The 13,728-nt window shown below is 47.4% G+C and overlaps 1 long non-coding RNA gene across 1 annotated transcript in view; it reads right to left on the bottom strand.

The window, feature by feature from the left end:
• LOC117018315 (uncharacterized) overlaps positions 1 to 6,824 on the bottom strand; it is a 166,646-nt gene extending 159,822 nt beyond the window's left edge. Inside the window, exons 1-2 of the long non-coding RNA XR_004422213.1 lie at positions 6,697 to 6,824; positions 4,721 to 5,808 (exon numbers count right to left, since the gene is read on the bottom strand). This is a non-coding gene — a long non-coding RNA (uncharacterized LOC117018315). The remainder of the gene's footprint in view (positions 1 to 4,720; positions 5,809 to 6,696) is intronic.
• Positions 6,825 to 13,728: the final 6,904 nt, after the last annotated feature.

Here is a 13,728-nt window from a genome sequence, read left to right as displayed (position 1 = left end):
TTCCTGTTATGAGAATGTGCCGGTAGTATTTTGTGTTCTCTGGGCAACGACGTATCTTAGTCTAGGGGCTAGCAGCAGAGGAGGAGAGTGAGCCCAGTTAAGAATGATGATCGGTGACCCAGGAAAACACCAACACAAATCATGCAACTCCAATTCAATTCGGACCGACGCAATAAATTTAAATGCCTACTGTGTGCCAGTAACACACAGTGAAGAATCACCATTCCCATCTTTGATGAGCTGCATTTAGGAGGGAGTGTCCAACTTGTAAACAAAAACAGTATGATCAATGTGATAAATGCAGCAAGGCAAGTACGTACCAGACACAGAGGTGACAGGGTGTTTTCAAAAGGTGTCCTGAGGAGAAACGGGGGAAATTTCCTGAAGGAGGGACCCAAGAAGCAGAAGAGCAACCTAGGCAGAGCTGGGCAAAGGAACCACAAGTGGTTTGGCAATGCTGGAGAAAAGTGTCTTCTTTGGTGGTCAACAGGGGTGGGGATGAGACTAGAGAGCTATTTCCATGCCAGATGCCAACATGACACTACTCACGTTTATGTCAGGCTTCCCTCGTAGGTCTGTAAACTTTCCTCACCAACACTGCAAGCAACGTGAAAACCAACCCCTAAAATCTGGTAAGTAACATGCCCACATCTGCCACGTACCTAACAATATGAGATGGCAATCATCAGCAGGAAGACATTTCTTCGGGACACAGTACCATTTAGCAATACGTATTTAATACATATTTAATAAAACACAACCATTTTCATTGGAACCCTTTGTTTTCAGGAAAAAAAAACCTGTTTCCTGTGAGTTTTATTTGGAATAGCCTTAGAGAATGTATCAATGAACATATTTTCAAAACAAATGGATTACCCCACACACACACCTAAATATTCCCACTAAGAGTTTATCTGACCAGGAGACAAATGCAATAAATCAAAGGGAGAAGGGGGCTGTAGAAGCAACACTTCTATACTGCACAACACAGTAGTAGTTGTTTTCCTCCAAAATTTTCATGGCAGAATTTCTGCTACGCTGCGCATTGCCTTGTACTGGCAGCCACGTCCATCCTCTGACCACCAAAACTGTATCCTGCCCAGCGCCCTAAAGGACTTCCGTGGCTGCTCATGTAAATTCTTGGAAAATATCAGCATCTTCTGGACTCTTCCCTTCACTTTATACATAGGTATCAAGTCTCAAGACACAAACACTTGCAAAGAATCTGTTCTCTTCAAATTACTAGGATCCCCTCTCTCTTCTCTTCACAATAAACTCCTTGAAAGTGTTAGCAGCCTACAGGCCCTAACAAATTCACCAAGTAAGGGGTTCTCCTTTTAATACACGCACGCAAAACATTCCGGATAAACATACATAATGTGTTCCCCAAAAATAAGACGTAGTCAGACCATCAGCTCTAACGCGTCTTCTGGAGCAAAAATTAATATAAGACCCGGTATTACCTTATATTATATTATATTCTGTTACATTATATTACATTACATTACATTACGTAAGACCCGGTCTTATATTATATAAGAATTGGTCAGTGATGATCCCTGACTAGTGCCCAGGGAGGCTGACTCCATGCAGAAACGATGCTTTCAACCATTACATATGTTGCATTGGAAATACACATTTACCTAAGGGCCCCATGTTTGTGTGAATAGGAAGAATTATATGTTTACCTCCTATTATATACATATATACCGTGTTTCCCAAAAAATAAGTCCTAGCCGGACCATCAGCTCTAATGCGTCTTTTGGAGCAAAAAGTCATATAAGACCCAGTATTATTTTACTATAGTATAAGACCAGGTCTTATACAATATAATGTAATGTAATATAATACTGGGTCTTATATTAATTTTTGCCCCAAAAGACGCATTAGAGCTGATGGTCCAGCTAGGTCTTATTTTCGGGGAAACATGGTATATATGTATATAAACTTGCTGGCCCGCAGGCGAACATATAATTCCTCCTATTCACACAAACATGGGGCCCTTAGGTAAATGTGTATTTCCAACGCAACATATGTAATGGTTGAAAGCATCGGTTCTGCATGGAGTCAGCCTCCCTGGGCACTAGTCAGGGAACGTCACTGACCAATTCTCACCCTCCTGAGCTTCAACTTCCCAACTGTAAAGCGGGGAAACAATGTTTCAAGTACGCATTCTTATATCCACGTCTGCATAGCCACGATGACTGCATGTAGGGACCTCATCTAGTGACAGATCAGTATGTGCTATTATTTTTGCTATTTTTACTATTTAGTCCCCAAAGAAGGATGGTTTCACAACTGTTGATTCCACCAAACTGGTTATCTCTGTAAATTCTCACCCCCCACTGTATACAATACACACATAGGAAAGGATTTATTTTTTTTTTTAAGTACACTATGTCCAAGCACTGTTTGGATTTGGGTTCAATCGGTCTGGGATCCGGCCGGACATCGGAGTTCTTTCTAAAGCTCTCCAGTTGCTTATAACGTAGCCAGGATTAAGAACCACATATGGGTCTCTTATGCCCACAAATACATACACACGCTGGGAAAGTCTGTTTAATTTCTGACCGAATTAGTACAGTCCAGCCCTGAAGGTGGGACGAGCGAGGCTCGCCTAAATGCTGTTCCAACGAACTAACAGTGCGGTGGGATTTACTCCCACGTCCGAATACTGCGCACGGAGGATCAACTCCCACGAGCTCCACTAGATGCAGCCCGACTCCTGACGCGATCCCGGTGTGTTTCAGGCACAAGCCCCCTCGCCCCTTCCCCCGCAGCTCGCCTAGGGGGCCTGGCCCTCGGGACGCGTGCGTCACCGCGCCCTCCTCCCGCGCCCCAGCCCCCTCGCGCCCACGGCACGTGACTCGACACGCGCCAGCTGCACGCGGGCTCCATCAAAACAAAAACAGAAGAGGCCGGGCGGCAGCGGGGGCGCGCGGGGCTGGCGGGGAGCGGGGGCGGCGGGGAGCAGGCGCGCCCCCGCCGGCACTGCCCAGCGCCGCGGCCGCGCCTAGGCCGCCGCGGGCCGCGCGCCCCGGCCGGCTGGGGCCGGGAGGGCAGAGGGCGCCACCCTGTTTACAGCCCTCGCTCCTGGCCGGGGACCCCGCCCGGAAACGGTCTCCCAGGAGGCGGTCCTGGAGCGCGCACCCACCCGCGGCAGAGACGCTCGCTGCTCGGAATAAAACCGTCGCCACCGCTCTAGGGTCGCGCCCGTGCGAGTCTCCGCTCCTCCTTGGCCCACCGCCCACGCGGCTTCGTATCAGCCCCGTCACGACTCTTGCTACGCACTTCACGCTCTCTCAGCTCCAGGGCTTCTGCAGACCACCCTCACGTGGCCGCCTCCTACCTGCCGCGGCACTCCCCCGCGACAAGGGCTGCGGACCCTCGCGCACTTAGGGACCCTGAGTCTGCTGCCACCCGGTGGGCCGTCACCCCTCTCGCACCACCCAGCCCACCACCTCTCCTGCCGGGGCTGGGGGTGGGAGCATAGTTCCAAGCTGTCAGAAGCCTAGCTTTCTACCGGACGGAGCTCACCCTCACCCTTAAACATCCCCACTCACCCTTCAGCGTAGCTTCGAACTGAATCAGATCTTTAAACGGGGGTGGGGGTGGGTAACGTCTTGAATTTTTTCCGTAATTCGCCAAAAAAAAAAAAAAAAAAAAAAAAAAACCGAGAGATAGCTCTGCCCATCCACTCGCCTTGAGACTCCCGGACCACGTCGTCCCACCCAATGCAACTTACAAATAGAAATGCCCACCACACACCTGCTACGTCACCTGCCCTCTGGACACCTGGAGACCCACCCAGCCCGCCTTCTGGAGCCCGCGCCTGGGTACCGTGGGAGCGACACTTTCCGATACCCTAAACTAAGAGGGAGTGAGAGGGGACAGGCGCCCTCTCGCCCAGCCCGGGAGCGCTGTCCTCCCGCCCCCAGGCTCCTGAGCAAACCAAGGCATCCTACGTCCCTCCCGGCGAAAAGAGAGAGTAGGCAGAGGCTCGAGTGCCAGGGGTGTTTTTCCCTTGGAGAGCCCAGAAGACGCGTCCTCCATAAACAGCCCCCCCCCCGCGCGCGCCGCCACCTCCTTACTTCTGGTCGGCAGCAAAGGTAGGGTAGGTGGGAGAAAGGAGCGAGTGCTGTCCTAGGTTGGGGACGTGGATCTCCGCGAAGTGAAGAGGTGGGATCTCTAAATGGAAACAGTCTCCCCCCTCGCTCCCCTCCTCCTCCTCTCTGTTTACCTCAAGTTTGAATTTTATCTGCGCAACATTAGCTGGAATGCGGACATTGAGAAAAAAAAAAAAAAAACTCTCAACCCGGCAGCAGCTCCGGAGGAGCCATGTGGCATCTAGCCACCTCAAAGGGGGGAAAAGTGCTCTTCGCAACGCGAACATGGCGAAATCGCCCCGGCATTCCCGGGGAACGCCACGACCCCTACCTTCCCTCGTCCGGGTCCCGAACATCCCGGCTGCGACCTGTGGCCCCCTCCCGGGGGCAGGCGTGAGCCCCAGGGAGCCCGAGGGTGGGACCGCGGTGCGTGCGAAAGAGGAAATAACAGAGTCCACAGTGGAAAGGTTTCTGCTGGACCACCGGACCCAACCGCCTGGCCAGCAGCGCGAGGACGCCTCGTTCCCCCCGGAGGTCTAAACCGAGGACAGAATGCCCATCCCGAGGTCCTGCTGGTGTGGTCCGGCCGGCTTTCCCCACCCTCCGCAACTTACCTTACCGCTGAACACACGCCGCTGCTAAAATCCCTTTCTCTTCCCTTCCTCCGGAGCGAGACGTACGGGGGAAAACGATGCGCATGGATATTTGTAGAGCATATTCTTCTAGAATTTCCCTTTGATGATCACAGGGAGCGATGGAGGCTCCGCAGACAGGTGCAGGGCTGGCCGAGGCTGCCGGCTAAAAGTTGTTCTCTCCGCGGTGGGCCGCGGGGTCCCCCGGCCGGAGCTGAGGACGGGGTCTCCCTGCCCCCCCTCACCCCCCCCTGGTGTGGCCCCCTTCTCCTCGCCGGCTCCGCTGCAAGGGAGGTGGCGTAGTTTCTCTTCCTCCCACCTCTTCTCACTCACTTGTTTTCGTAGCCGTGGGCTCCCCTAATGCTTTCCTCTCCACAATGTTGTTTCATTATATCATGTCCATCATGTGACACCGGAGAGGCCTCTCTATGGAAACTTAAAGGGGCTCCCACGTGACTGCAGCAACAACAGCAGGACTGGCGGCGTCGGCCGCAGCTTTCTCACCACCACCCGCCGAGAGTCCTTCGCAGCATCCCCGGAGGGGCTCCCGGCGCTACCGAAACCCCGATCAGCGAGTCGCAGCATCCGGGAGCCGTGGCGTCTGTGCGTGCGTGTAGCCTTTGCTCATTACATAGGAACCCGAACAGAAGGCGCGTCCTTAAGTCCTTTCCCACAGTCACCAAACCCACGCTCTGTTAAAATGACATTTCGTGGCTCCTACTTTCTTTTCCCCAAGAGCAATGACTTCTCTGTCAGGTCTGATTCAATTTTACCAAGTCAAAAAAGAAAAACCGGATTTGTCCCTCTGCGAGTTCAGGCAGCTAGCTCTTGGGTAGACAACAGAAATGACAAAACAATACTGACACATAGACTCAGCCATTTGAGACATAATTACCATCACCGCCCGCTTTGAAACTTTTCTGGAATTACATTCCTCTGGTAGCTGTGGATGATGCTTGCAGGAGACAAAATGCGATGCAGTTTTTTCTCTTCCGCCTCTACATCAGGGCTTTGTTGCTGACAACAGTGAAAACTTGTTTGTGTCAGGAAGTGAGGTACGAAGATGTGACCTGGAAGGTACAGGCAAAACCCAAGTGGCACTTTTGCATTACTTTCTGACCACATTCCTTCAAATGGTGAGCAGCAGCTGGTCTGCTGTAAAATGCATCGAGGATGATTGGTGGGAAATAAGACAATCAGAAAAACACAGTTTCCCCTTAATCAAACTTTACGTGCCAGACCCTAGAAATTATAGCTACATGTGTGTATATGGCGAGAGAGAAAAGCATGTGCATCTTTGTATTTGGAACTGGTAATTTTTGTCATATTTAGCATTTAACTCAAGTATTTAACACTTTGACAGACTTATTGAAATCCAGTGATGGGCGGACAGGCTAACATCGGTTTTGAGTGGCTTCGGGATTGAATCACGACCGCTTTAATGGGCTGACAACTTAAATCCCAAATCTCTGCCTGAAAGTTTGTGTGGACCATGGAGATTTTACCCTGTAAATCTAAGCTAAATAGCTATCCCTGTGTTTTAGTTCACGCTTTCCCCTTTGTAAGGAAAACTCCCTGTTGGGACTGGCAGAATTATGAGAAACTTCGCAGGAGACTGACGAGTGGGGTGGGTGATCATCCTTTCTTTCGGCTTTCCCTTGCCTGTATCTCTTTCCACCTCATCAGTTTACCTCATCAGCCATGATGAATGAGTTCCACTACATCCCTTCTAATTCCATAATATGTCCCCCAATACTTACCTTCCTGTCTCATGCGAAATTCTTCCACCTCTTGCCCCTTTTCTGCCCTAGCCTCCCAATTCAGCCCCCACGCTGCCTGGGTCCTTAGCTCAGGCCTCCCCGAAATACTCCCTCCCAGTCTTCCTTCCCCTGCAGTTCACCCCCACCCCCCACCCTTTTCACAGCTCGGCTTCCTCCTCAGCAACTCTACCCCCTTACCTCTCATTGACCTCCTTTATTCTCCTCCACAGCCCGGCCCTTGACTTCTTGTCCTCTTCTTCCCCTTCTTGACCTGCAATGTCCTACCCCAACTGGGGTCTCCTTCACACCCTTGTCTCTGGTCCCATCCCTTCTGACGCCAAACCCCTGCGTTCCTCAATGGCTCGGCCTGGTCGGCTTTAGCATGATTCTGTGCCCGTGCCCCGGGGCGGAGAAAGGAGTGTGGGGGCAAGAAACCCCGTCGGCGGTGGCCCCCGGCTGGCCCCCTCCGCCCCTCCCAAGCCCGGGTTGCGGCGCTTCCTGGGCGGATGGTTGGGACTTGCTGCAGCAGCTGCGGTTCTGCTGTGTCATGCAAGGAGGCGGCAGCGGCGGCCGGAGCTGGAGGGGGAGGAGGGGAGGAACCTGATCTCTCCGGTAGCGAAGGGCTGGAGGCAAACACCGAGCTCCCCCGGAGCCGCCCGGGAGCAGGGAGGGCTCCGCTACCCCGGGGGGCCCTCCCCGCGGGGCAGATGGTAAGTGGGGCTGCGCAGGTGGTCGCCTTGGGAAGGCAGCGCGCAGGGGGGTTAGGAGGGGAGGCGGGGAGAACCAGGAGTCACCCGGCCAAACTGAAGGAGCCCAGTGTCCGGTTGAAAGGGACCCAGGCCATAATAAGGATGACCAGCCAAACGCAGCAATAATTACCATTCAAATAACGCCCCGCAGTTGACCCAAGCTACACAGAGGAGTTGTGCATCCCAAACCCAGGACAGAGCTAGAGGCAAATGATTCAGGGTTTGAGACCCGTCATCCCATCAGCCGTGGAGCTTTAGGGTGCAGCTGGGTAGGAAAAGGCAACAGACCATATCCCTACAGCCTGGTTGCGCTTTATGGATTGTCTTGTTTAAAACTAGGGAAGGGTATGGAAACCTGCCCAGCCGCACTTTAGCCTCGAAAATAATGCTCTTGGCCAGTGGCCTCAGACAAACAGCCACTGGAGCAATTAAACAATCAATAGGAAAAATAGCTTCATTCCCCTCACCACCCTCCTTCCCCAAGCTCTTTCAACCAGGGTGATTTATTCTGCTTAAAGAAGAAAGAAAACGATGCGTTTATATTCATTCCCTCCCACCCTATCCCCGTTAGCCTCCACCCTACACAAACTGCGGACTCCACTATTCACCCCACTTTCAGACCATCATTCACGTTGGATGAGGGGACTGCCTTACACTGAACAATTTCACGTGCTCTGCCTTTTACCACAGGGGAATCAGAGACACAGAACTAACAGCAGTGAATGCAGGGACCAGCGGGGCACAGGTGAACATTACTTATTTTACCTGAGTGCAATTTCTCAGGGCAACCTTTTTTATTACTATCATTCCTTTCCATTTCACTCTTGGAAATTTTAAAGCACTTTCTGAAACACACACACACACACACACACACACACACATATGTATATATAATAATTTTGTAATGTCAGTCGTACATTTAGAAGTAGGGGGTTGGTGGGATTCACTGAAAAGGCTAATGACTGTCTCAAAAGCACATGCTGTTGCTAGGGAACTCAGGCTCATCCTGCTCTCTAATCACTAGCATGTTACATGAAAATCAAACTTCTCTGGGTGTTATTAAAATGAATAGCATTTGGTTAAAAGTGTTCTTGCTTGTGTTGTAGCATCCTGGATTATTATCGATTGCCTCACACCCACATATCTTGTTTTCCTAATTTGATTTCTGCATTTGCGTCACTGCCAGGGACACACACACTAGACCAGTCAGGTTCACTTCCTGTTTCTCAGAAGTGGTTTATATTTGGTCTCATAGCACTAGCTGGTACACCATTATCAAACTGATTCTCTTGGAAAGAAATCTGTGCTTTCCGTGAAAACAAATTAGCCCAATTAAATTCTAATTCCCCATGGAAAACTCATCATTTGAGGAATAAAGTAGACTGACTGCCAGTTGCCATTTGAGAAAACCATTATTGAAATGTAAAGCCTAGAAAAATCCACCGTCTTTATTTTCCTTTATCCAGAATCTTCATTCCTCTGCATTAGAAGTAAAACAAACTCAAGTAGGGAGTAGATTTAAAGATGATATTTCTAAAATGAGTCTCAAAAAAATACACATTGAAGCTGGGGAAATCATTTAGACCAAATAAGGCATAGAACTGAATAGAATCCAGGCCCCAGGAGCAGAAATAAGCTTGGGTTGACACTGGGGTACTCTGAAAATAATGTGATCACAAAGCTACGCTACAAGTGGGATCCCATCACTTTGTGTACTAATTGTCTCTTTTACCAATCCCCTATATCCCTTGCTTTTTTTTTTCTTCAGTTCCTTCCTCTATAACAAGGATATCACAAAGGCAATATCGTAAAGATAAGCACTATGTAAACCGTTTGGTGGGTTCTGATGTAATTTGTTTAGATGGAAAATAATAGGGTGAATAGAGCATTGAGGAAAGGTCAGCTGAGTGAAAGTTAGGAAGTCTGCTCCCACTTCTCCTATGGACTAGATGACCTTGGGTGAACCATTACAGGTCTTCTGTCAGTTTCCTCATGGAAGTTTAACAAAAGTGCTGGACTAAAAGATGTCTAGGGTTCCTTCCATTTACAAAATTCTGTGATTATACTGAACTCACTACATAAAAATTTCAATTTTAGTTGGATTTTGCAATGTTAAATTTTGCCAGTTGAAACTTTAATAACTACCCATAGAGACCTTGGAGGAAATCGTAGTGGGAAATTATTTGCTGTTTGATACATCACTTTTTAGTGTCAGATGCCAGATAATCAAATGAAATCGACCTTACTCTTAATATACTTACTCTCTGCTTGTGTGGTAGTGTTGTAGAAGCAACAGGAGGGGTAGAAAGGAGATAAAAGTGTACAGAAAAGCCTTTCAGACATTTTAGATTTAATTAATTCAAAGGACTTTGATTAGCAAAACGATGGAATGATGAGGAAGGGCTAACAAGAAATAAATAATCAACTGAATCCTCATGGAGCTAAATAATCTTTTTGCCTGTTTTTTAATTAGTGTCAGGCAAAAATACACCTAGCACAGATTTGTGAAGTTTTCAGATTCAAGATGTTAAGAAGTAGCATGGAGAAATGTGAGATTGGTGCCAGAGAGAAAAGACCTGACTTTGAAACCCAACTCTGCCACTTTATTCATTATTGAGTGTCTGCTCTGTGTCAGGTACTGTACTAGTCACTGCGAATACAAAGATGAATAAGACAGTTGACTCCAAAGGACCTGAGAGTATAATGAGGAGACAGACGAGTACACAGCTGCTCACACAATTGGGAGATGATATCAACAGGGGATCTCACTTGAGGGATGGATACCTAACCCTGAAGGAGCACAGTCGGGGTCCCTAACCATAGAAGGGGAATTTGGAGAGGAGTTCTGAAGGAAAAGGAGAAATAATCCAGACAAGTGGGCAAATTAAAAAGAAAGGTATTCCAGGCAAAGAAAGCACTATGTGTAAAATCCTGGTGGTAAGAAGGTGTGCCCAGGGGCTGAAGGGCAGTGCCCAGCAAAGCAGCAGATTCTCAGTAAGTACATTGGATGAATGCATGGCAGGAGTCCTGAAGGATACACCCAGAAAGATCAGCAAACTCTTGCATTATGAAAGGTCTTGTATATTTTCCTAAGAAGTTTCCATTTAGCCTACGGCCGATGAAAAACCACTGATGAACTTTAAGGAGCATGTCCATTTTAGAAAGATCACTCCAGTTGGGAGAATTTATTAGTGTAACACAGCAAGCAGGGAGACTGGTTAGGAGGTGAGCAGTACAGGAAAGAAATGATGGACATCTAAGCTAAGGCAGCAAGAATGGACATGGAAAGAGAAGGACAATTCAAGAAATAGTAAAGATATAGAACCAACTGAATTTTATCATTGATCATCCCTGTATTAAGGACTAGGAAGAGACTTATGGCTCAGGGAAATGGGAGCATAGTGGTACCCTCTGCCTAGATGGAGGCTTCAGGGGGAAACGTAGGTTGAGGAGGGAAGCTAATTAGTTTCGTTTGAAACATGTTGAGTTTGAAGTGTCTGTGGGATATCAAAGGGAAGCCTCCTACTCCCTAATTGAACAGGGGAGTCTAGGACTCAGGTGAGACATCTATGCTGGAGCCATCAGAATAAGTGATAGTTTCTGGAAGCAGATGAAACCCCCAAGAGAAGAGCTAAGGCACAGGAAGAGGAGAGGACCTCCTCCGGAACCTTATGAAACTGCCCACGTTTATAAGGTGAGGAAAGAAACATCCTGAGAGGTAACAGCACCAGGAACGTGTCGGTTCAGAGAAGCCAAGGGAGGAATTGTCAACGGTATTAAATGCTAGAGAAAGGTCAAGAAAAACTGAGGACTGCAAGTTCTTGCACTTAGCAACAAGGAGGTCATTGTTGTGTTTGGCAAGAGAGAGTTGACGGGGATAATGCGGTTAGTAACCCCACTGCGGTGCACTGAGGGTGGATGGGAGGAGAGGAGGTAAACAGAGGAAGTGCTTTTGGATAAGGACTAAAGGGCACGTAGGGAAGGAAAATAAAGGTATTGGGAAGAGAGTAAAGTCGTGGCCTGTTAAGGCTTCTTAGGGCAAGAAGGAAATAATCCAGTAGTACAAAATTCTTGCCTCTTTCAGCCTTCTCCTTCAGTTCAATGGTGTCACCATCCACAAATTGCTCAAGCCAAACACCATGCAGACATGCATGAGTCCTCTCTTTTTCTCAGTTCTCCCCTCCAATCCATGAGGAATTTAGGTCAACCCTATCTCCAAAACATTTTCACAGTCTGTCTCTTTCTATCTCCACTGCGACTACCTGAATGCAAGCACCATCTTTTGGGATCCTTCAGTAGCTTTCTGATTGGTTGGATTTTTTATTTGTTTGTTTTTTGAGTCCACTGTGGCTCCTATTCTCCACAGCACAGCCAGCGTGACGTAAATCATAAAACCCAGATCAGATCAGATCACTTCTCTTCTTAGAATCCTCCCAGGTCTTCTGATTGCACTTGGAATAAAGTCCAGACTCCTTTGCTGGCCTACAACGCGCTATGTGGTATCCCCAACCACCACTTCCGTCTCGTCTCCAGCCATGCTCGCCCGACTCCAATCACATTGGTTTTTTGTTTTGTTATTTTTCTATTCTTCAAACACATTGGATTTGTTCTTGTTTTAAAGGACTTGCCCCAGGTATTTCCTTTTCCCGGAATACTCTTTTGGTCATTCCAATTTCTGTTTAAATATCACCTTACCAACAGTCCGCACTGAAGTATCCTTCTCTGTCCACCTCCCAACCATCCTATGTATTTTTTTTTCATAGTAGTGAAACTTTATTTATTACTATTTGTTTTTATTGCTTATGGTTGAGAACCCCCTCTAAAGGTTAAACCCTGTGAGGATTCCTAGCACATAGTGGGCACTTTAAAATGTTCATTGGATGTTTATAGAAGGAAAAAGAGAGGAGCGACAGATTATTAGAAATTAGAGGCATCAAGGATCAGAGCCTGGTGTGGTTGAGGAATGGCCAGTGATGATGGATTACTAGGCTTTTAAGATTCCAGAAGTGGAAGACTGACTAGCTGTGTGACAATGGACATCCACATTCTCTGACGTTCACTTGGGATTAGTAATTGGTAATACATGTCTCACAGGGCTGTCAGAACAATTAAATGAAATAGTATAGATATAAGGCAATTTTGTTAAGCTTTTATCAGAAAGTCAGGACTTCTGCAAGTTAAGGCATATCCCCTGCACGTAAGCTCTTCATGTCAGCTCCCCTGTAATCCAGTTACATTTGATGGTTACTTATTATTAGGGGGGGAAATGGCTAAAATGTGACTTTTACAAAATACTAGGATACCTGAGAGAACCTAGACATTAGATTATTTAAGAAGAAATCAAAGCACTCCTATAAATCCATAAGAAAAACATCAAAAACCCTGGGAGATGGGGCAAAGGGTGTGATATACAGATTGCAGTCAAGGAAACACAAATGGATCTTTAAATATATATATAAATGCTCACCCTTCCTCATAAAAGAGAGATGCAAATTACAACTGTAATGAGATGTATTTTTTACATAGCAGGTTGACACAAATCAAAAAGTTTAATAGCATGCTTTGTTCACCTGGCTGGGGTGAGGGCAAACATTGTCAGTAGGAGAGAAAGTTGGTACCACTGTGGCAGCCAACTAGGAAGCATTGATCAAATTTTTAAATGTACAAAGCCTTTGGCCTAGCAATTCCACTGTTACATATTTTTCCGATAGATATGTTCACACATACATTGAAGAATGATTCTTCTAGCCTCTTCACTTAAGCATTATTCATGTTAAAGACTGAAAACAACCTACATGTCCATCGATAGACAAGTGGTTAAATGAAGTATGGCACAGTTATACAAGTGAAAGGTAGGCTGCTGTTTAAAAATTATGAGGCAATGTAAGACGTACTGATGTGAAAGATCTGCACGATACGTTGCTACATAAAAAAATAATAATACGATGAAGAACAACGTGTGTTTTGCTAGCATTGTGTTTCTTCTTAACGACTCTTTCCTTTTTTGCTCTTGTTACTCTGGAAAACATTATCTGTGAGAAGATAAAACAGAGCAGGGCCAGAGCTGATGTGGGGAAACCAGTTGGAAAGGTATGTCAATGATTCATGTCGGAGATGATATGTTTCCTGGACTAAGGTCGTGGCATGCACAGGAAGACAAATGATCAGAGTCAAGTGTTATTTTAAAGAACTTGATGGAATGGAAATGGTGGGTGATGGAGGAGGAGGTAGTGCCGTGGTTGCCTTGAGAGTTCTTCCAAGATCAGATCCATGAGTACTGGTGTCAATCACCAAGATGGCGAATCCTGGAACAGTCACAGAATTCTGGAGAAGATTACGAAAAGGGGTGATGTCTGCTGCAGACCTGTGATATGGGGGTTCTGAAGTCAGAAGAGATGCTGGAACTGGATTTATAAATTTGGAAGAAGGTTGCTTAAGGAGGGTAGATAGAATGAAATGAAAGGCAGGCTCAGGGCTCCAC

This window comes from Rhinolophus ferrumequinum, chromosome 26 (assembly GCF_004115265.2).
Source record: "Rhinolophus ferrumequinum isolate MPI-CBG mRhiFer1 chromosome 26, mRhiFer1_v1.p, whole genome shotgun sequence".
NCBI lineage: Eukaryota > Metazoa > Chordata > Mammalia > Chiroptera > Rhinolophidae > Rhinolophus > Rhinolophus ferrumequinum.
This window is presented reverse-complemented; position numbering and strand designations above follow the sequence as displayed.